This window comes from Mus musculus, chromosome 11 (genome assembly GCF_000001635.26).
Source record: "Mus musculus strain C57BL/6J chromosome 11, GRCm38.p6 C57BL/6J".
Lineage (NCBI taxonomy): Eukaryota > Metazoa > Chordata > Mammalia > Rodentia > Muridae > Mus > Mus musculus.
In genome coordinates, this window is record NC_000077.6 from 15,698,553 (window position 1) to 15,720,713 (window position 22,161).

Consider the following 22,161-nt stretch of genomic DNA (forward strand, 5'->3'; position numbering starts at 1 on the left):
GCAGAGGACTGCCAGGCCTGTGTTCAGTAAGATAAGATAAAATTAGCCTTCAAGAGACTGGAGGCCCCAGAATGTGGAGAGTTCTGGTGGGTTGGGGGTTGGAAGTTGTAGATATCCTCATGGAGATGGGGTAAGGAGGCATGGGATGTGGAACAGTCAGAGGATGTACCAGTAGAGGGATAAAATCTGGACAGTAAAAAAGATTACATTAAATTTTAAAAATGTATCCTGATCATCTAAATCAAGATAACTTGCAATATACCATCCTTTCACATCAGCCTCCCAATGATAGTTATAGATATACTACAATGCCTAGTTTTCAATATATTTTCAATGAGAAGCTGTACTAATGACAGACAAGAATCTATTGAAAATAAGCAGACTTCTTTCCAATCTGCCTCCTCAGTAATTTTTATCAGTCTGAGTTCTGATCAATTAAAGAATAAAAACATCATACCAGACTATAAAAAAAGGTTCAATGAGAACACTACAGGCATTGGCAAGGCAGGATAGCAATGCAAGAAATGCCTATCCTCAGATAATGGAGTACAGTGTCTTTATTTGTGTTACTCTAAGGAGAGGAGAGGGGAAAGCCATGAATGATTGCCCTGGGTGAAAGAATAGATATTCTTAATATGTGCATAACCATGAGAAGGACTAGGAGCCTAGATCCATGGCAAACTGGCAATTGCTTTTGGACACAGGTTTGGGGTTGCCCAAACAGCCTTTTCCTGGTTGAAATATGAGTGATTCATGTATTCAAAAACTAGCAACTGCATCTTCCTCCCCCTCTGTGTTTATAGTTTAAGACTGCTAACCCACAGAGACCATAGCAAGATTAACTCCTCCAAAATACACAAACTTCTTCAGGCTGTACAAAATGAACAAGCTAAAGTTTTGGGGTGGTGGCAGTAATGTGATCAGCTCCATCAGCACCGACAACTCACTTGGCCCCATGTTTGCAGAGTGATTGTATGTCTGTGATTTCTTCATTTACTTGCTAACTCAGTCAGGATTTCAGATCCAAGCCATATAGATCAGGGCAAGGTGTTGTCTCATTTATGATTTCTACTATGCAGTCAGCCACAAAAGCATCACAACTTCAATACTTTGACTAGTTTGATTGGGTAGTCTTAGTCTTCTAATTTTTCTGTTTCTGGTTTGGTCAAAATAGGCCCAATGTTTTCTTTTATTGATTATTAGGAATGATTCCTGGACTAGGATTGTACTATGAAAAGTCTCTGTTTTAGAATGGTCATTTTTCTCTTCATGTCAAACCCTGCATTCTTCTGCCAAACTTAAAAACATGCTGATTGAAGTACTTAGTAGCAATATAAATCATGTCACTAGACAGTGCTATAATTTATACCAAGTAATTGAAATTATTGACTGTTTACTGAATTGCCAAGACTCCAATTAACCCTGTAAACACATCATCGATTGTAGTCTTCAAAAAATACTTTAGTGAAGATATTATCCATGCTTTTGTTTAAGTGAGTAGATAATATCTAATCCATTCAAGGACATTACAAAGATGAACAATAAACCTACAAAACAAAGTTTTTCATGACCATGCATGTAATAAGTTACAGGTTTGTGAAATCTGTGAAAAGAAGTAATCAGCATCACTCAGGTAAATTAATCCCAGTGCTGAGTCTTGCTCAATATGTGTAAATCAAGCACTGTAACCCATCAGAGAGAAAAAAAAAAGATGAAAGATGAGAGATCATAAAATCACATTAACTAATACAGAGAGAAAATATTGGAAGAGTTCAACACTCACTTATGATAAAGGTTCTGCTGAGCTAGGGACAGATCTCAGCGGCAAAATCTGTATTAAGCACAGGAATGACCTTGTATTGATCACAGCATTGCATAAAGAAAAGAGTGGGAGATAGAAAGTGGAAAGTAAGTAAGGAGGTTTTTTTTTTTCAGCTATTCATATTGTAAAAGGAAGAATATTTCTCTTCTTTAACTTGACAAAGATCATGTACAGAATAACCAGCTCACATCAAACAGTGTGCTGGGAAAGTGCATGCATTCTTCAATAATAAAACAAAAGAAGGAAACAAAAGGAAAAGAGTTAGAAGAGACCTAAGAAGGAAGAGACTAACAAAGGCACCATTCAGGGTCAAAGTATGGTCGGTAACAGAAAATTCCCTTCAACCTAAGTAACTGATTGTTATGACATGATCAGTTACTTTCTTGAAATCCATCTATCAATTAGGCAAATATTAGATCTGTATATTCTACATGCTCCATTATGTAATGGTTGGCAATAGGGTTCAAGTTAATTTTAGTGTGTAAAATGTACACTAAAGAGAGTCAAAGAATTCCATTTTACTAGTATTAATAATATTATGTTCGATTTCTCATATATTGTGAAAGAAAGTATTTCATTTTTTCCTGCAAACATGTTTCAAGTTCTGTAAAAGTAATTCCTGATTGATTTAAAAAAAATGGAGTTATCGCATCTTTCAACTTGAGTCATCCCTAATAATGGTGAAAGACATTTCTATAGAAGTGTGACCATATTCAATGCCTCCTTTACTTGTTGCATTGTTTTAGTTAGGGTTTTACTGTTGTGAACATATACCATGACCAAGGCAACTCTTATAAGGACAGCAATTAATTGGGGCTGGCTTACAGGTTCACTCCTGGGCCATCAACTGCAACTGAGACTTCACCTTCACCAATGGCCTTCCATGGCCTCTCACATTGCCAAGACTCAGCTGGTCTTCATGTCCACTTCATGCCTTTAAAACAAGTACTACCTGGGTGACCCTTATACATTACCAAGTACAGCTGCAGCACATACAACATGGGTTATCTCTGGAACATGGCTTCTTTGTATTCTCAAAACAAACAAACAAAAACAAAACAAACAAAAAAAGAAAACCAAAAAAACAAAACAAAAAAACTTCCCATAAGACTTCACCTCAGTAATACTGGTCTCTTCTTCTTTTTTTTTTTTTTTTTTTTCCATTTTTTATTAGGTATTTAGCTCATTTACATTTCCAATGCTATATCAAAAGTCCCCCATACCCACCCACCCTCACTCCCCTACCCACCCACTCCCCCTTTTTGGCCCTGGCATTCCCCTGTACTGGGGCATATAAAATTTGCGTGTCCAATAGGCCTCTCTTTCCAGTGATGGCTGACTAGGCCATCTTTTGATACATATGCAGCTAGAGTCAAGAGCTCCGGGGTACTGGTTAGTTCATAATGTTGTTCCACCTATAGGGTTGCAGATCCCTTTAGCTCCTTGAGTTCTTTCTCTAGCTCCTCCATTGGGAGCCCTGTGATCCATCCATTAGCTGACTGTGAGCATCCACTTCTGTGTTTGCTAGGCCCCGGCCTAGTCTCACAAGAGACAGCTACATCTGGGTCCTTTCGATAAAATCTTGCTAGTGTATGCAATGGTGTCAGCGTTTGGATGCTGATTATGGGGTGGATCCCTGGATATGGCAGTCTCTACATGGTCCATCCTTTCATCTCAGCTCCAAACTTTGTCTCTGTAACTCCTTCCATGGGTGTTTTGTTCCCAATTCTAAGGAGGGGCATAGTGTCCACACTTCAGTCTTCATTCTTCTTGAGTTTCATGTGTTTAGCAAATTGTATCTTATATCTTGGGAATCCTAGGTTTGGGGCTAATATCCACTTATCAGTGAGTACATATTGTGTGAGTTCCTTTGTGAATGTGTTACCTCACTCAGGATGATGCCCTCCAGGTCCATCCATTTGGCTAGGAATTTCATAAATTCTTTCTTTTTAATAGCTGAGTAGTACTCCATTGTGTAGATGGTCTCTTCTTAATAACCACTAATTTCTTAGCTCCAGCCAACCAGGATCAATGGTTTCAGTAGCCCCTTCTATTTTTCACTCTAAAGCCAGAGCCACATGTCAAAGCTGCCATGTTTTTCTGCTTGCTGGGGTTGCAACATGCCCCCCCTTATTCTTTTACCAGCTTATTCTATTCCAACGCCCTCATTGCCTGAACTCGACTTTCCCAGTATTTGCCTTGTAGATTGAACTATAAACCAGAAATTTGCATTACTCTTTATCCTGGCTTTACCACAAAGCCTGGATTTAAGCTTTTCTTCACCTAGAACCTGCTTTGTTCCAGGCTGGGATTAAATTCAGAGATCTGTTTGGCATTGTCTCCTGGGAGCTAAACTTAGCTGGATGGAATCTCACCCCCAAATCCCTTAATCTTTTATCTCTAGAACATGGAATTTAGCTACATTTTACTTTCTGTTGCCCCTTTAACACTTAAACCATATATTTTATATTTTTTTTCCTATCTAAGCTTACTATGCTTGTTCAAAATGCTCTTCATGATACTTAGCATGAGAACAAACTCTCTGCTTGGATTTTTTGAGACTTCCCCACATACTGAAATTGTTCTCCACTGAATCCTCTTGGGCCAGATCTGTACAGTTCAAATCAATCTTAGCAACAGTCTTTCAGATTCTTACTAGGATAGCCCATTAAGCCCCATTTAAAACATTCCACTGCTTTCCAAATCTAAATTTCCAAAATCCACATTTTTCCAAACAAAACATAGTCAGGCTTATCACAGTAATAAGCTAGTTCCTGATTCCAACTTCTGTCTTAGTGTTTTTCTGCTGTGACCAGACACCATGACCAAGGAAACTCTTATAAGGACATTTAATTGAGGCTGGCTTACAGGTTTAGAGGTTTAGTACATTACCAGGAAGGCATGAAATTGGCAGCATCTTGGCAGGCATGGTACAGAAGGAGCTGAGAGTCCTACATCTTCATCTGAAGGCTGTGAGCTGAATACTGACTTCCAGGCAGCTAGGACAATGATATTAAAGGCCATACCAACAGAGACACATCTACTCCAACAAGACAACAACCTCCAAATAGTGCCACTCCCTGGCCCCAGCATATACAAAACATCATATGCATCTCTTTGCCTGGATCCATATCTATGTAGTCTTGTATCTTTTTACTATCTTTCACTCAATCATATTGATTATGAAAGCATGCTAAAATGTAATATACTGTTTATTATTATTTATTCAATTAATATTTCATGAAAGTTGAGAGCAAAAGAATACTACAGAGATTATATGTTGCCACTATGACAAATAGTTATCTTAACTGACTACATAATATGACTGACATGTAGCCCCCAGAAGTGAAAAAAAAATGATAATTTAGAATATAGATTCATGGCATGCCATTTCTTCATGAGACCTCCAAGAGTCTGAAGTATAGAGACATGCAATGCCAGAATGGTATATTACCTTCTATAGGTATGGATAATATCCCCTATCACCTACCCCCTACACCTGCTCCCCAACTGACCCACTCCCATTCCTGGTCCTGGCATCCCCCTATACTGGAGCAGAGAGCCTTCACAGGACCAAGGGCTTCTCCTCCCATTGATGACTGACTAGGCCATCCTCTGCTACATATACAGCTAGGGTCACAAGTTCCACCACATGTTTTCTTTGAATGGGGTATACTTCCAAGGAGCTCTGGGGGTACTGGTTAGTTCATATTGATGTTCCTCCTATGGGGCTTCAGACCCCTTCAGCTCCCTGGTTACTTTCTCTAGCTCCTTCATTGGTGACCTTGTGCTCCATCCAATGGATTACTGTGAGCATCCACTTCTGTATTTGCCAGGCACTGGCATATCCTCACAGGAGACAGCTATATCAGGCTCCTGTCAGCAGGCACTTGTTGGCATCGGCCTAGTGTCTGGGTTTGGTGCTTGTTGATAGGATGGATTCCCCAAATTAGACATAGTTCTACAGGAAGATCCAGTAATACCACTCCTGGGCATATACCCAGAGGATGCTCTACCATGTAATAAGGACACATGCTCCACTATGTTCATAGCAGCCTTATTTATAATAGCTTGAAGCTGGAAAGAGTCAATATGTCCTTCAACAGAGCTATGGATTCAGAAAATGTGGTACATTTTACACAATGGAGTACTATGCAGCTATTAAAAATGGTGAATTTATGAAATTCATAGACAAATGGATGGATATAGAAGATAACATCTTGAGTGAGGTAACCCAGTCACAAAAGAACACAAATGATATTACTCACTGATAAGTGAATATTAGCCCAGACGTTCAGAATCCTTTTTAGAAGTGTGAACAAAATACCCATGGAAGGAGTCACAGAGACAAAGTTCAGAGCAGAGCCTGAAGGAATGACAAACAATTGACATTTTTATTTCAAATGATTGTTGTTCATAAAAGCATTAAGCTATATAATAGAAATTGAATATGACCAACATCCCTTCTTACCAATTCAGACTTTTGTGCAGGACACTAATTAGAGCTGAGTCAACAATTAAATGGAGCTCAGTTTCCTCATGGCATTGAGTTCACATTTGACACTTACTGAATGTGGCTGATAGTAAAACATTTTGTGCAAGTTAACATTCTCACATAGAAAGACAATCAAGTATACCAGTTTATCCATTACTTTTCAATTTTAACGTAAGGTACAACAAACATGAGCTGATGGTACAATGAACCCACTCGAAAATAAAAAATATGTGAAGGTAAGTCTCTTGAACAAATTACAGTGATGTACCATATTTGTTTCTAAATGTATATCACTAGCTGTGTAAAAAAAGAGTGAGCACTGCAAAAATTTATATAAACTCATATACACCTATACCCCAACGTATTTTGTAAATAAGCAAATCTTATTTGCTTCTGAAAATTGAGCAGCATAATACACAGATAATTTCATAAATAGAAATACTTAGAAACGATGGTAATTCAGAAACCAAAGTAAGACTCGTGTATAATTTAGCTGACAAATACAGAGAAGTAAAACCCTAGTTAGATGCATGGATGCTGTTGGCTTGGAAAACAAAGCAAATACATAAAGTAAGCCCATATTAGAACTCTCTTGGGAAGGTCATTTGCATTTAACAACCAGATGCTCATATAAATCCCTCTTCAGCATCTGCTTTGAAATGTAATGCAGATCCTTAAATTTTATAACAATTTCCTTTTTTAATCAGAACTTATTTGTACCACATATTCAAATAATGGTCTCTGTATATGTCATCTACAAGGAGAAGGAAAATTTATATCACTATAAGACCGTTACTAGGTATTTTAACCTAAAATTAACAAAATGATTAAGCAAAAGTTGTGGAACTATGCTTTTCAAAAGTCTCATGGTCACTGAGTTTTCTAAAATGTGGGGACTTTATTTACACTAATTTATGAAACAGTATCATAAGAATGGCTGCCAGTTGGAATGATTCTGGATAACTCACCTAAATCACTCTGCATCTGCTTTCCACAAACATCGTTGTGTCTTTTCTCAAATTCATGGATAGAATGATATTACCAGGTCACTGAAACAAAGAAGCAAAGGATTTATCCAATGAAAATGAACTTGGTCATAATTTGATGAATAAGATGAATTAATAAACTGAAATATGGAATGCATTTCATCAAGTTTTAATAAAATTGCTACAAAATCAAATGTGGTGTGGAAATTGGTCCAGCATTCCTCCACACTCAGTAATATAAAAATCCATACAGAGATTGGATCAATGCAGTCCACAGACACTGGAATGGAGAATATTAAATCTAATGTTATTCTCTAGATTACATTCCTTGATGATACACTTGGAAAGCATATTTTATTTAATATTAATAATTCCCTCAAATATTTGCTCTTTCAAGCACTTATATTACCTTCATGGCTTTTATCAGACTTCAGGAAAAAAAGTATTAAGATTGAAGATATGCTGAAAGTAATAACATTTCTATAAATGTGAAATATAAATCTCATAAAAACTATGGAAATAGGCTTATAGTTTTTAACTGTATCATTTATAGTTAGCTATAAAATTTTGAGTAAAAAAATTCTACTCTCACTAATCCCAATGTGTTTTAATCCACTTTTATGAGTAGTAAATATTCGTTTGCCAATGTGGATTTAATGTAGTTTTTAAAATGTCTCTGAATGTGCATTTCTAATAGTATGATGTAAAATTTTTAGGAATTTTCTTTTGTGCTTTGTACATTGTTGTTCTACCCATGACCAAGCACCTCATACGAGGAAGATTGTGATGATAAAGCTTATTGTATGTATTGCTCAGAAATCACAGTTTCAACTGGTAATTTTCCCTACTGGGTCCTGGAGATTTTATTCCAGCAATCTGTACTTTGACATGTCTTCATATGAGCACAACACACAACATCTGAGACTGTAATGAGACCATGAAAATTCTTTTGTCATTGTCCTCAATGAAAATTCATTGAGAATGACAATCTTTTGCACACATTTCTACAAGAACTGGGGATACGAAAGTAGCTAATGACACCAAACGCCTTTCTACAGCATGTTATAATGTATTGGCTATAAAAGGTAGCATGGTAAACAGCAAGACAAAGTAAGAGCTTGTCAAAGGTAAATGGAAATATATCAAAGATGACATTGTAAAATGTCCTGATTGCAAGTTGTGTTATTCCTATAAATAAATAACATAAACCCCTAAAACTGTAAAAAAAGAAATCCTGTGAGTCCATATTCAAGCATTAAAATATTCTGCATAAACTAAAAATATTGATTCCAAACCAAAATGTCAAAGACAAAAGAAAGTTTCCCCCATAAAATTAAATAAAATAGAAGGATTTACAACTCTAAAATTGAAAAACTAAACAGAAAATCAAGAAGCCTAGTAGAAAATGTCTGTTTGTAGTAAGAAATGGGAAGCATCTAAAAGCACCAAGAGATGAACAGATCTAGGGTAGTAACCAAGAGTAGTCAGTGTCCTGTTCAGACTGTGCTCACGATTTACATTTTAAAACTTAATTCACAGCCCTAATGTGAACTTCAGGTTACTTTTTTTTTTTTTTTTTTTTTTTTTTTTGGTGACAAGTTTTTTCTTTGTAGCCCTGGCTGTCCTGGAACTCACTCTGTAGATCAGGCTGGCCTCGAACTCAGAAATTCACCTGCCTCTGCCTCCCAAGTGCTGGGATTAAAGGCATGCACCACCATGCCTGGCAAATTTCAGGTTTACCTAAGAAAAGAAGAAAAAGTTCCATATCAGATTATGCATAAATTAGCAGATTAATTTTGAAATTTGGAAGGGTTATAAATTTTCCTTTAAACCTAAAATGACAAATAATGTCTCATATCAAGCCAGATTATTAACAATGAGTAAGATAGGGAAAAACAATGAATTCAGTATTACTTTTCCTGGAAAAAATATTTTCTAATATACACACATGTAGGGAACAGAGGAAGTCCTGAGCAAAGTCCTTAATAGAGAAATTGACATGGGCACAGATATTTCATTGATCCCATAGACCCAAGCTGAAAGGGGTTGCAAAGCCTTCCTCAAGGGACTGACCAAGTGCAAGTTTGATGATGTGTGCCAACAATGTGTACTAAAAATATTCATCATAGTATGTTTACCATAGCATTCTCACTTCTGGGTATTTACAGCCTGAAGTTTGCACCCTAGAGAGACTATTCCTACTACTGATATTAGTGAAACCTGTGTCTTTGATCCAGCTGTTTAAAGCAGAGTCCTTTCTTCTTGTTCATTTATATGTAATAACTCTTCCTTCTGTGTGCAATAAACCTACTTTCCTCCTCAACTCTATAATAATAGACATACAGAGCATTCAGGATGCTTCCATAAGAAATTCCAGACCATCTATCTTCTATGATTAGGTCTGTCCATGATTTTTGGTGTGTGTGTGTGTGTGTGTGTGTGTGTGTGTGTGTGTGTGTGTGTTTCTGTATCTTTTCTTCATTATCTTGCCTAGCCAATCACATCTGTACCTGGAGCCATGCTAGATATGGCTTCACAAACATCTTTTCTTAAATTATAGCCAATGGATAGGTGGGTTAGGTGTGAACTCAAAAGATGGGTACTCTAAAAATAATAAAAATAAACTATGAAATGCTTCATTTTGCAATGGTTCAATTGGTATACAAACCATAACCTTAGTGAGTATTCTATTGCTGTAAAGAGACATTACAACCACAGAAACTCTTATAAAGGAAAGCATTTAGTGGGGACTTGCTTATAGTTTTAAGGTCTAGTTCATTTTCTTCATGGTGCAGAGCATGGCAGTATGCAGGTGGGGAGAATGGTAGTCACAGTAGCTGAAAGTTCTACACCCACATCCATAGGCATAGGAAGAGGGAGACATGGAGACTGACTTGTTCTTTTGAAACCCCAGTGCAGTGACACATTTCTTCTAACTAGACCATACATACTTCAACAAGACCACATTTCCCTATCCATTCAAATAGTGCTACTCCTTAAAATTTCAAGTAATTAAGCCTTTGAGGACCACTCTTATTCAAACAACCATGCCATCTTAGTTTAATTTCTATTGGTATAATAAAACATCTGAGAGTAAATAATTTGTCATTTTTGCTTATGTATATATGCATATGTGATTATGGGCAAATGCAGGCATGTGGATACCAGAGGTCAATGGTCAGTGTCTTCTTTCATCAATGCCCACCTTAACTTTTGAGTCAGAGACTTCTGAGAATGGACTTTACTGATTTTGCTAGGCTAGCAGGTCTGAAAGCTTCTTGGTTCATACTGCTTCCTTCTCTCCCATTCCCCAAGTCTGGCATTTAGATGTATGTTGCCATACCCAGTTTATATATGTGGGTGATGGATTGAACTAAAATACTTATACTTAAGTCAAGTATGTTACTAACTGAACTGACATAGTACAGCTCATCTTTTCTATACTACAGGGTCCCACTTTCCTCCAAGAAGGGAGTGGACAGAGAGTAAAGAGTACTGAATGGGAGGTACTCTGTTCGCAAATTATGGATTAATAAGCTGAAATATAAAACTATTTACAACATAATGCCTTGTGGGGTTTAAATAAAACAAATTCTAACTCCATGTAACAACAGGGTGTTAGCTAAAAGCATTACAGCTCTGGAGGAAAAAAAAAAGTATTGCAACTCAAAAGTAATTCAGGCTTCAAGGTGCCAGTGGGGAGCAGTCTCTTGTAGAACAAAATTGCAGGCTGAGAGGGGGAGGTTTCTAATTGAACTCAAGAAGCATCTGTATGTACAAATTGCCCTCTACAGCTTACCCTCCTGTAGAGGCTTGGTGGCTAAAGCATGAAAGAGTCATTCTGCCTGCAGCCATTACTAGAGTCCTGAAGGCTAATTTAAGTGAGTATCCTGACCAGGAAAGAAGACTGACATGCAGGGAGCTTTCAAGGAATCACTTTCTGGTGTCTTTATTCTCTGGTGAGTGAGTATACTGGGAGCCAGGCTCTGGAAATTTCAGGTTTATACCTTTAAAAAAAAATCGGATGTTTCTGGGGCTAGGGTCCCAGCTAGAGGCAGGAATGCAGCTCAAAAGTCTTTACTTCTCTTCTTCCTCATGATCTTATGTGGTGGTTCTGGACTTCTGTAGCAGCATTGGTTTGGTTGTGTAACACTGAATTGCAGAGGTGCCAGCATTCCAACTAGGTCCTTATAGGCTGAAGGTGGGCATTCAAATAACGTGAATAAATAGGACCAATGCAATTACTAAAGAGCTGTCAAAATTGGTAATGAAGGAAAACCCTTGATAGACAAATGTTGCCAGAAAGAAGACCATGGGCAGGTCCATCGGTGGCTACACAGGTAAACAAACTCATAAACTTTCTGTTGGTTCTTGCTTGCCACCATACCCTCATAGATTTCCTGTTCTTGGATTACTCCAGCCAATGAGTTGACTCTGATAAAGTGTGTATGAGGAAAGGGCAAGGGTAGGGATTATTTTTGTTTCCTTTGCTGCCATTGCAGCATTGAGGCCTATCATCAGATTGCTCTCTGTAGCTCCATTTACCCTCAAGGCTTGAGCCTGCCTGCTGTCAGAAACCTGTCAGAAAGTCCAGTGTAGAAAAAGTCATATACTCCCAGCTGTTGGAAGAACCAACCACTCACTCCCCAGTTTCTGAGAATAGACATTTTTTAAATGAAAGTTTATTTAATTCAGTATTTCAAGGTTATTAGTCCCAATACCATGGTTTAAGTATCTGCTATAGTTTAGAAGACACTTTGTGATCCTAAGTGGAAGAATGGTTGGCTGGTTTGCCAAAGGGTGTGAGTAGAAGTGACAGAGCACAGGGATAGATCTACAATTTGACAGTAGATCTAATCCAGTTAAACCAGAGAAAGAGATCCTTTATATCACCACAAACTCTCCCAATTCTCTAACCACAGCATAAAGTGAGGGGAGACACTATACCTATTTCTTGAACATGCTATTTTAGACTTTTGGAACTTCGGTCAATTTCTTTAATATTATACTTTTTAGGTTCCTCCATTTTCATGCAAACTTCATGATTTCAGTTTTCTTTATAGTCTCAATATTTCTTTTTTTTTATACTTCATTGTCAACTCATCTGTTGATGCACATCTAGGCAGGTCCCATTTCTTTGCTATCATGAACTGTAGCAATAAAAATTCAGTAAATACCTATGTGATGTTATATGAGACTATTTGGTTATATGCCCTGGAGTACTGAAGCTCGATTATATAATTGTTCTAATTTTTAATTTTTTGAGGAACTTCCAATCTGACCTGTTGTGCTATCTCATGATTGTACTAATTCACATGAAGAATCCCTCTTTTGTTGCATCCTTTCTAACAATTTTTCTCAGGTTTCCTGATAATAGTCATTCTGACTGGAATGAAGTGCTTGCTCAATTAGATTTTGTTTTCATTTTTCTGAAAATGAGGAATATTGAACACTTTTAAAAATAGTTATTACCCTTTGTATTTCTTATTTTCAGAACTATCCATTCATTTCATCAGCCTACTGGTTAATTGGTAATTTTATTTCTTTCTTGAAATTTTAGCAGTTCTCTAAGTTGTAGATCCAAGTCCCATATCTGAATCATAATTGGTAAAGATTATTCCCCATTCTGTGAGCTATCTTTTGACTGAATTGGTGGAGATTTTTGTCATACAGAAACTTAATTTCATACAGTCCCAGTATTAGATTTCTAGGGCTAGTTTCTATGCTATTGGAGTTATATTCAGAAAGTTCTTGATTACTCAAACATCTTTTTTAAAAATTAATTTATGTTTTACACTCCATATCCCATTGCCTACTCCCCCATCTACCCTCTGACTGCTCCACATCCCACACCACCTCCCAACCATTGTGTCTTTAGGAGGATGCCCCCAAACCTTACCCCACATGACCTCTAAACTTCCTGGGGGCCTCCATTCTCTTGAGGGTTAGGTACATCAACTCTGAATGAACACAGACCCAGACATCCTCTACTGTATGTGCATTGGAGGGTCTCATATCATCTGGTATATGCTGTCTGTTTGGTGATTCATTGTTTGAGAGATCTTGCTGTCTGTTTGGTGGTCCAGTATTTGAGAGATCTCAGGGGTACAGATTAATTGAGACTGTTGGTCCTCATACAGAATTGCCCTTCTTAGCTTCTTTCCACTTTCTCTAATTCAACAACAGCTGCTTCTGTCCATTGTTTGGACAGATGCATATATCTGCATCTGACTCTTTTAGCTGCTTGTTGGGTCTTTCAGAGGGCAGTAACAATAGGTCCCTTTTTGTGAGCACTCTATTGTCTCAGTAATAGTGTCAGGCCATGGGACCTCTCCTTGAGCTGGATCCCAACTCACAAAGGTCAACAAGCAGAAGTGCCCAAGTGAGGACACCTCAGTCCCACTTAGGAGAGAAAAGAAATCAATCACAAGTAGGGAGGGAGGAAGGGAAGGACCTATGAGGGAAAGTGGATGGTTGGGGGGGGGAGGGGCAAGTGGGGGAAGGGAGAGGGAAACTTGATCTGGTATTGGGTGAGGGAAAAGGACTGAAGCCTTGAGGGCCAACAGAAAGAATGGAAACAGGCAACCTCAGGAAATAGGAGGTTGGAAGAAACCTCCAGAATACATGAGAGACCTGGGAGGTAAGAGACTCACAGGACTCAAAGGGAGGGACCTTAAATGAAATGCCCAAGTAGGGAGAGAGAATTTATAGAGCCCACCTCCAGCAGGAAGACAAGGCATCTAGTGAGGGATGGGGTTGCTATCCCACAGTTCCATAATTGCTACTGTCTGAAAGAATTACAGGGATGGAAATTGAGAGGAGCCTGAGGAAAAGAAGGTCGAGCAACAGGTCCCAAGTGGGATCCACTTAAATATCTAAAGAGTATTCTTCATGTTTATTTCTATCAGTGTTCCATATTTTAACTTAAGGTGTTTGGTATACTTTAAGTTGGTTTTATACAAGGTACAAGATAGGGCATAATTTCATTCTCTTGCAGGTGGACATTTTTGTTAGAACTATTTGTTGAATAGGCTGCTTTCTCTCTAATGATTGTTTTTGCAACCTTTGAACAAAAATATGTAGCCATAGATTGTCTGTTTAGTTATGAGTCCTGTTTTCATTTGATATAACTGTCTGTTTTATGGCAACACCGTATGTTTCTGTCAAAATAGAACTGTTGTATAATGCAAGTTAATTGTTGGAGATATTCATATGTTGGCTTAGCTTATGCTGTATATTTGTATATAAATTAGTATGTATTAAGAGTGGGTATACCCCCCAAAAAGAGCAAGATAAGGAGATTAGAGGATGAGGAAGGACATTAGCCAAATGAGCCATTGATCATAAAGCAACACATAAAGCTCTTTTTTGTAGTTTCAACCCATGGGATTTTCTTTCTTTCTTTTTTTTTTTTTTTGTTTTTGCTTTTGTTTTTGCTTGTTCGCTTTTATTTTATCATGTAAATATATGAATTCTGCTTTCTGGATAGTGATATAGAAATGACTATTCACACATTCTGAAGAACTCCACCATGGTCATGATTGTGAAAGTTGGGTTTCCTTTTAATACCAACAACCTTCAGTACAATGGAAATGAGTATATTTCACTGAGTACATTTGTCACAATAACCTACTTAGGAATGAATGATTTTCTTTAAAGAAACCTTTTTAGGAGAAAAATTTTGTCACCTGATACAGTTTCTCTTTCCTTTTCTTTAAAACTATATCAAGACATTCTATTGTAGTATTGTATAAGTTGTTTATCATAAATGAAGTTATGTTGTCAAAAATTAAATTAAAGCAAATATCTATTGATGGCACCACCAACACTACGTCATAGAGACTAAATGACAGCTTGTGCAGGAGAAAGCATAAGCAACATTAGAACCACAGGAAATCCACCTGGCTAGAGCTATGCACAGCTCATTGTACACAGCCTGAACTGTTCACACACTCTTATAGCAGCTTGTCACCTTCTGCGCAGCTTCAGAATTTCTGTAGGCTACTTACTCAGAAATAGTTAAAGTGATTATTGACTCACAGAGAGCTTCTTACCATAGAATATTCTCTCTGGCTACTCCTCCTCCTTAATCTATATTAATTCTGATGCATGTTTAATATGCCATCTACAAATATGCACTTCAGATACACTGAAGAGGAAAATGAAGTGGGGTGGACAAAATGCATTAATTATGTGATCTATAGAGAATGTGTGAGCAAACAGTTCCAGAGGCACATTAGACAGAGACAAATGAAGGACTACAGATGTGTACAGAAAATTGATAAGGATGGACATGGAGGGACTGGTTAAATAGCACATGTTCCTGAGCTCTTAACTACTCATGACAGCCTTGCATCATTAAATGACAACTCACAATAGTTCTGGCACTGCCACCCCATTACACACATTGTCCCTTCACTGATCTAAACTTATAGACTTAGCAGGTATTCTTCAAGTATCTGGAAAGTTAATATTTTGTCTAGAAGTGCTTGTCCCTGCCTTTTTACAATGGGTTGATGTGCCATACATTCTAAGGAGAAAACCATAACTTAGTTTTTGGGCCAGGACAATCCTGTGGGGCTTAGGTATATTGCAACATATAGAAGCAGTGTATAGGCTGTCAGTTACTATAGAAACGTGTGTATAATTTGATGATAACAAATCAGGAACCACTCAAATGATACTCAACACTTAATAGAATCTGAAAGTAAACTTAATTGGGATAAAAGTGGTTTAAGGTATTCTTAAAAGGGCCTTAGGTTAGAAATTGTGGTCTTTTATCTTCCAGTCATTGTTTTCTCCTGCTTTCTGGCTTTATGCTTTAAGCCACATCACTGGAACATATACTCACAAGCCTATGAACTGTATTCTGAGTCTTCCTTTTCCCTCATGAACAATGGGAACATTATCTGCTCAAAGCCTTCATAGTGACCCATCTGAAGATTCTCAAGTCACTGAAAGATTCACCTCTCCATTTGCTGCCTCCAGTCTGTTAAAACTTTCTATGCTCTTGTCTCACTAAACCAAATACATTTTCTCCTAAATGATATCACTGTATCTTACACGTGTGACATTTTAAAATTCTCTTTAGATTACAGAGAAATAAAGTAATATTTATTGTGTGAACTGTATATCAATCACTTTATGAACACAAATACACACACACACACACACACACACACACACCAGTTAAAGATCATATAAATGCTTATTATGAATCAAGATATCAGATTAAAGTAACGGTAAATTAATGCCAACTAGGCATAACTTTTTTTTCTTTTCCTTAATGATTAGTAAGACTTAGTAATTTAAGCTTATTCAAGGGTAGATGTTTTAAAAATGATTGGAATGATGTCCTCCTTGAAAACATAAATGCTTTAAAATTAGTTTTAGTGCTTCAGTAATTGCAAATTGAACATTCTGACATTGCTCTTTTGTTCTATCATCACTATGAGAATGAACTTCCCAGGGGTACATCTAAAACACATAAGTGCTTTTATTCACCAATTTCCAGTGTGTATTTGTTGTAAATAGCCAATTTAAAGAGAATGACACCCAGCCACAGAGACTCTCCATGAGTGCTCATAGGCCCTAATCTTCAAATCAGAGCATGTCAATAATTCTAAATTGTACTAAGCAATTTCTAATGTTTATACTGTTATTTATTCTGGAATATATTAATGTAAAGCATTCATATATATATATATATATATATACACACACTATATTATATTTACTTTGTATGACTAACAGAAAAATGATTATTTATACATATAAAAAGAGTGATATTTAATGAATAGATTAAACACTTGACTCAAGTCAGCAGATAAGGTATGCTTCAGAATATTTAAAGAAGACTATTTAAGGAGTATTAAAATATTTTTTAATATTTAAGGAAGATTTAAAGCATAGGGTTCATCTGTTCATATTGCAGATCTCTGAATTTCTTGTGAGCATCAGAAATAGTCTTGTGATTATGGAAGTCATGACTTGTTATATCTACTTAAAATTCTCTTGTGCTATGAAAACACACTAAGAATATTCTACTTTCCTCCTCAGAGGACAAAGACCACAATGTTGAAAGTAGGCGATTATAATATCAAATAAAACTTACATTTATAAACTAAATGGTAGTTTTATTTGTATTGTGTCTGCTAGATTTTGTTTTAAGGGGAAGATGATAAATTAGTGAGCCATAGCAAACACAGAATTTCCCTTGTAGATGTAAAAATCTAGCAGAGTAGCAGATGTGTGTTAAGGAATCCCATGCTATAAAGTGGTAGCTGCCATGAGAACTCTGATACAGATATTAGCACTCTATTAAAGTAGGGGAAACAGGATGTGCTGTTATCTAAGGATTACAGAGAAGATTTGTTAGCCATATAATGATTGAGTAAATTACTTAGTGTTTGAGTTAGTTAAATAGAACATTAGATTTAAAAAGGGTAACTTGACTGATTCCTAAATAATAAGGACACTCTCTCCCTCTGAGGCCCTCTATCCCTATACTTCCTGTGATTATTTCATCCCCCCTCCTAAGTAGGACTGAAGCATCCACACTTTGGTCTTCCTTCTTCTTGAGTACCATATGGTCTTTGAGTTGTATCATGGTTATTCCAAGCTTTTGGGCTAATATCCACTTATCAGTGAATACATGCCATGTGTGTTTTGTGACTGTGCTACCTCATTAGGCTTGGTATCTTCTAGTTCCATCTATTTGCTAAGAATTTCATGAAGTCATTGTTTTTACTATCTGACTAATACTCCACTGTGTTAATATACCACATTTCCTGAATTCAATCTTCCATTGAGAGAAATCTGGGTGAGAGAAGGGGGAGGGAAAAAGAGGGGTGGAATATCAGGTGTGGGAGAAGTACAGAGGGTCAGGAAATTGTATGAAGGTGTGCAGCAGTGGGGGATGGGGAAATAGGGTAGCCACTAAAAAGGCCCAGATGCCAGAGAAGCAAGAGTTTCCCAAGCCCCAACAGGAATGACATTAGCTGACATACCCAACAAGTGAGAGATAGAACCTGGAGAAACCATATTTGTTCATAGGCGCCACAGCCCCTGATTGAGGGATGTGACCCCACACCCATCTCAAAACTTTTAACCCAGATTGTTCCTCTCTAAAAGAAATACAGGGGCAAAGAGTGGAGAACAGACTGAAAGAAACGCCATCCAGAGACTGTCCCACCTGGGAATCCATCTCATCTGCAGACATTAAACCAAGGCACTGTTGTGCATACCAAAAAGTGCTTGCTGAGGAGAGGCCATTATAGCCCCTGAGAGGCTGTGCTGAATCCTTACCAATACATGTGCAAATGCACACAGCCCACCATTGGACTGAATAAGGGGATCCTGATGGAAGAGTTAGGGGAAGGACTGAAGGAGCTGAAAGTGATTACAGCCCCATAGGAAGAACAACAGTACCAACTAACAGGACCCAACCCTCTTAACCCCCACCCCCACCCCCACCGAGCTTCCAGGGACTAAACCACCAAGCAAAGAATACACATGAAGGGACCCATGGCTCCAGCTGCATATGTAGCAGAGGATTGCCTTATCTTGCATAAATGGGAGGGGAGACCCTTGGTCTTGTGGGGGCTTGATGCCATAGAGTAGAGGGATGCTAGGATGGTGAAATGGGAGTGGGTGGGTAAGTGAGGAAGCACCCTCATAGTGGCAGGGGAAGGAGGCATGGGGTAGAGAATTTGTGGAGGGAAAACCAGGAAGGGTGACAGTATTTAAAATGTAAATGAATAAAATAACCAATTATATACACACACATACACACACACATGCATATATATATATCCACCCTCCCCTCCCCAAAAAAAAAGTAAGGCCACACACTAGATGTGTGAGTGTGGGGCATAAGATAAGATGAATGTCATATGAAAAGAAGGGAAACTGTGGTCAACGGAATGTGGTTTGTAAGAGCACTTTTTTTTTTAAAAGATACCCTTAGAGAACTAGAGAGGGATCAGACCAAAGACTTGTACATTATAATCACAAAAAGAAGAAGCCATATGATCATATAATGAAGAGGTTAGCAAGATCAGGAGGTTTTGTTTGTTTATTTGGTTAGTTGGGTTTTTGTTTGTTTGTTTGTTTTTGTGCTTGGTGACTCAAATGGTAAGAAAGTAAAGCCGTATTCCACAAAATTGGGAAAACCAAACAAAAAATTGATTTTCTAGATAATTCACACTTAATAAAGTTAAATCAATATCATCTAAGCTATGTAAACAGGCTATAACCTCTAAAGAAAGAGAAGTAATCATTAAAAATCTCCCAACCTTAAAAAAAAAAAAATCACAGGGCCCTGTGGTCTAAGTGTGGTCTAAGCTCACTATTTGATGGCCCAGGACTGAAGAGGTCATGCAAAGGATTTGAGGCTTGGCACCATGAAGAGAGCCTATGAGAGTCTAGTGCTGAAACCTAGCTGGAGTGGAACACTCCAGTGTATTGGAGATGTCAGTACCATGGGATGATCATCAAGAACAGCAGCCATAGTGGAGTGGATCAACCTGAGTTAGAGTGCTACAGAGGGCAGAGCTGGAGAAGTGATGCCAGCCCTTAGGAGGAGTCCAAAAGATCAAGTGGAATCCCAGACAGTGAAACAAGAAGCTGTAACATTGAAATTGCTTTGGATACTCAAAGATGTTAAAGATGCCAGAGCCATGGGATATGCTGAAGAAAGCTGCTAACAGGGAGTGGAACCAGTCCAGGAGAAAGCAGTTTGTTGCAGTCAACAAAGATGAAAAAGGAGTGGAGATTTGAAGACTGATTTGACATCAGCCATGGAGAAGCAGAGTTTGAAGTTTTCCCAGCTGGTTTCCTGCCTTTCTTTGGGGATTACAGTTAATTAGTTGAATGAATCTCAGAAAAGACCTTGAACTTTGGACTTTTAACATTGTTGAGACTGCTATAGACTATGAGGTCTTTAAAAGTTGGCCTAAATGCATTTTGCACTATGCTATGTTTAAGTATGGCTCCATAGACTCATGCTTTTGAACAAGTCTATGAGGGCTAGGGAGTGGAATGTGATGGTTTGTATATCCTTGGACCAAGGAGTCACACCATCTGGAGGTGTGGCCTTGCTGGAATAGGTGTGACCTGGTTGGAATAGGTGTGTCACTGTGTGAGTGTGCTTAAGATCCTCACCCTAGTTGCCTGGAAGTCAGTCTTCGACTAGCAGCCTTTGGATGAAGACATAGAACTTTCAGATCTGCCTGTGCCATGCCTGCCTGGATACTGCCATGCTCTCACCTTGATGATAATGGACTGAACCTCTGAGCTTGTAATCCAGCCCCAATTAAATGTTGTTTTTTTATAAGACTTGCCTTGGTCATGGTGTCTGTTCACAGCAGTAAAACACTAACTAAGACAATATCAAAAGATGGAAAGATCTCCCATGCTCATGGATAGGTAGGATTAACATAATGAAATGGTCATTTTATAGAAAGCAATCTACCAATTCCATGAAATTCAATAAAAATTTCAAAACAATTTTTTACAGATCTTTAAAAATAAATTCTCAACTTCATATGAAAAAACAACTCAGGAAAGCTAACATAATCCTGTACAATAAAATAACTTATGGGTATCATTCTCCCTGAACTTAAACTATACTACAGAGCAACAGTAATAAAAACTACATGGTATTGTTATAGAAACAGATGGGTGCTTCAATGGAATCAAATTGAAGACTCCGAAATAAATCACCTACAGACACTTGAGTTCTTACAAAGAAGGTAAAACAGTACAATGGGGGAAAGTAATTTCTTTTCTTTTGTATTTTTGGGGGGGGGATTTTTTTTTTTGTTTTGTTTTGGGGGTTTTTGTTTGGTTGGTTGGTTTGCTTTTTTGTTTTTGGTTTTTGGTTTTTTGTTTTTGTTTGTTTTGTTTGTCTGTTTGTCTGTTTGTTGTTGTTGTTTTTTTGTTGTTGTTGTTGATTTTCGAGACAGGGTTTCTCTGTGTAGTCCTGGCTGTCCTGGAACTCACTCTGTAGACGAGGCTGGCCTCCAACTCAGAAATCCGCCTGCCTCTGCCTCTCAGGAGCTGGGATTAAAGGAGTGCACCACCACTGCCCAGCTGGGGGAAAGCAATTTCAAACACTGATGTTGGACTAACTACATGTCTGCCTGTTGAATAATGCAAATAGATCACCCTGTGAAAAACTCAAATCCAAATGGAGCAAAGACCTCAACATAAAACTGGATAAATTAAATTAAATAGAAGAGAAAGTGGGGAATATCCTTGAAGACTTTGATACAGGAGACAACTTCCTAAGCAAAATATCAATGGCTCAGTCTCTAAGATCAACAATACCTAAGATAATTTAAGATTATCAACATTGATAAATGGGCTGTCAGGAAACTGAAAAATCTTCTCTAAGGCAAAGGGCACCTTCTATAGGACAAAACCACAGACTAAAGATTAGAAAAATACCTTCACTGAACTTTTGTCTGACAGAGGGATAATATCCAAAGTATGTAAAGATATCAATAAGTTAGACACCACCAACCCAAATAACCCAATTAAGAAATTCAGTAGAGACTTAAACAGAAATTCTCAACAGAGGAATCACCAATGGCCAAGGAACACATCAAGAAATGTTTAACATCCTTAGTCATCAGGGAAATACAAACAAAAAAAACACTGAGATTTAAACTCATACTAGCTCTCTGAGGAGGGTCCACTCGGGAGAGACAGGACATAGAAGCAACAGAGCTTCTTAGATACTGTCCCTATAGGCCTTCATCCTCATCCAGAAAGCAGAGCTGATCCTCAGTCCTCTGTGCACCTTCCCTGCCAGAGGAGAGCATGCCTCCAGAAATGCTCTGACTCCAGGACTC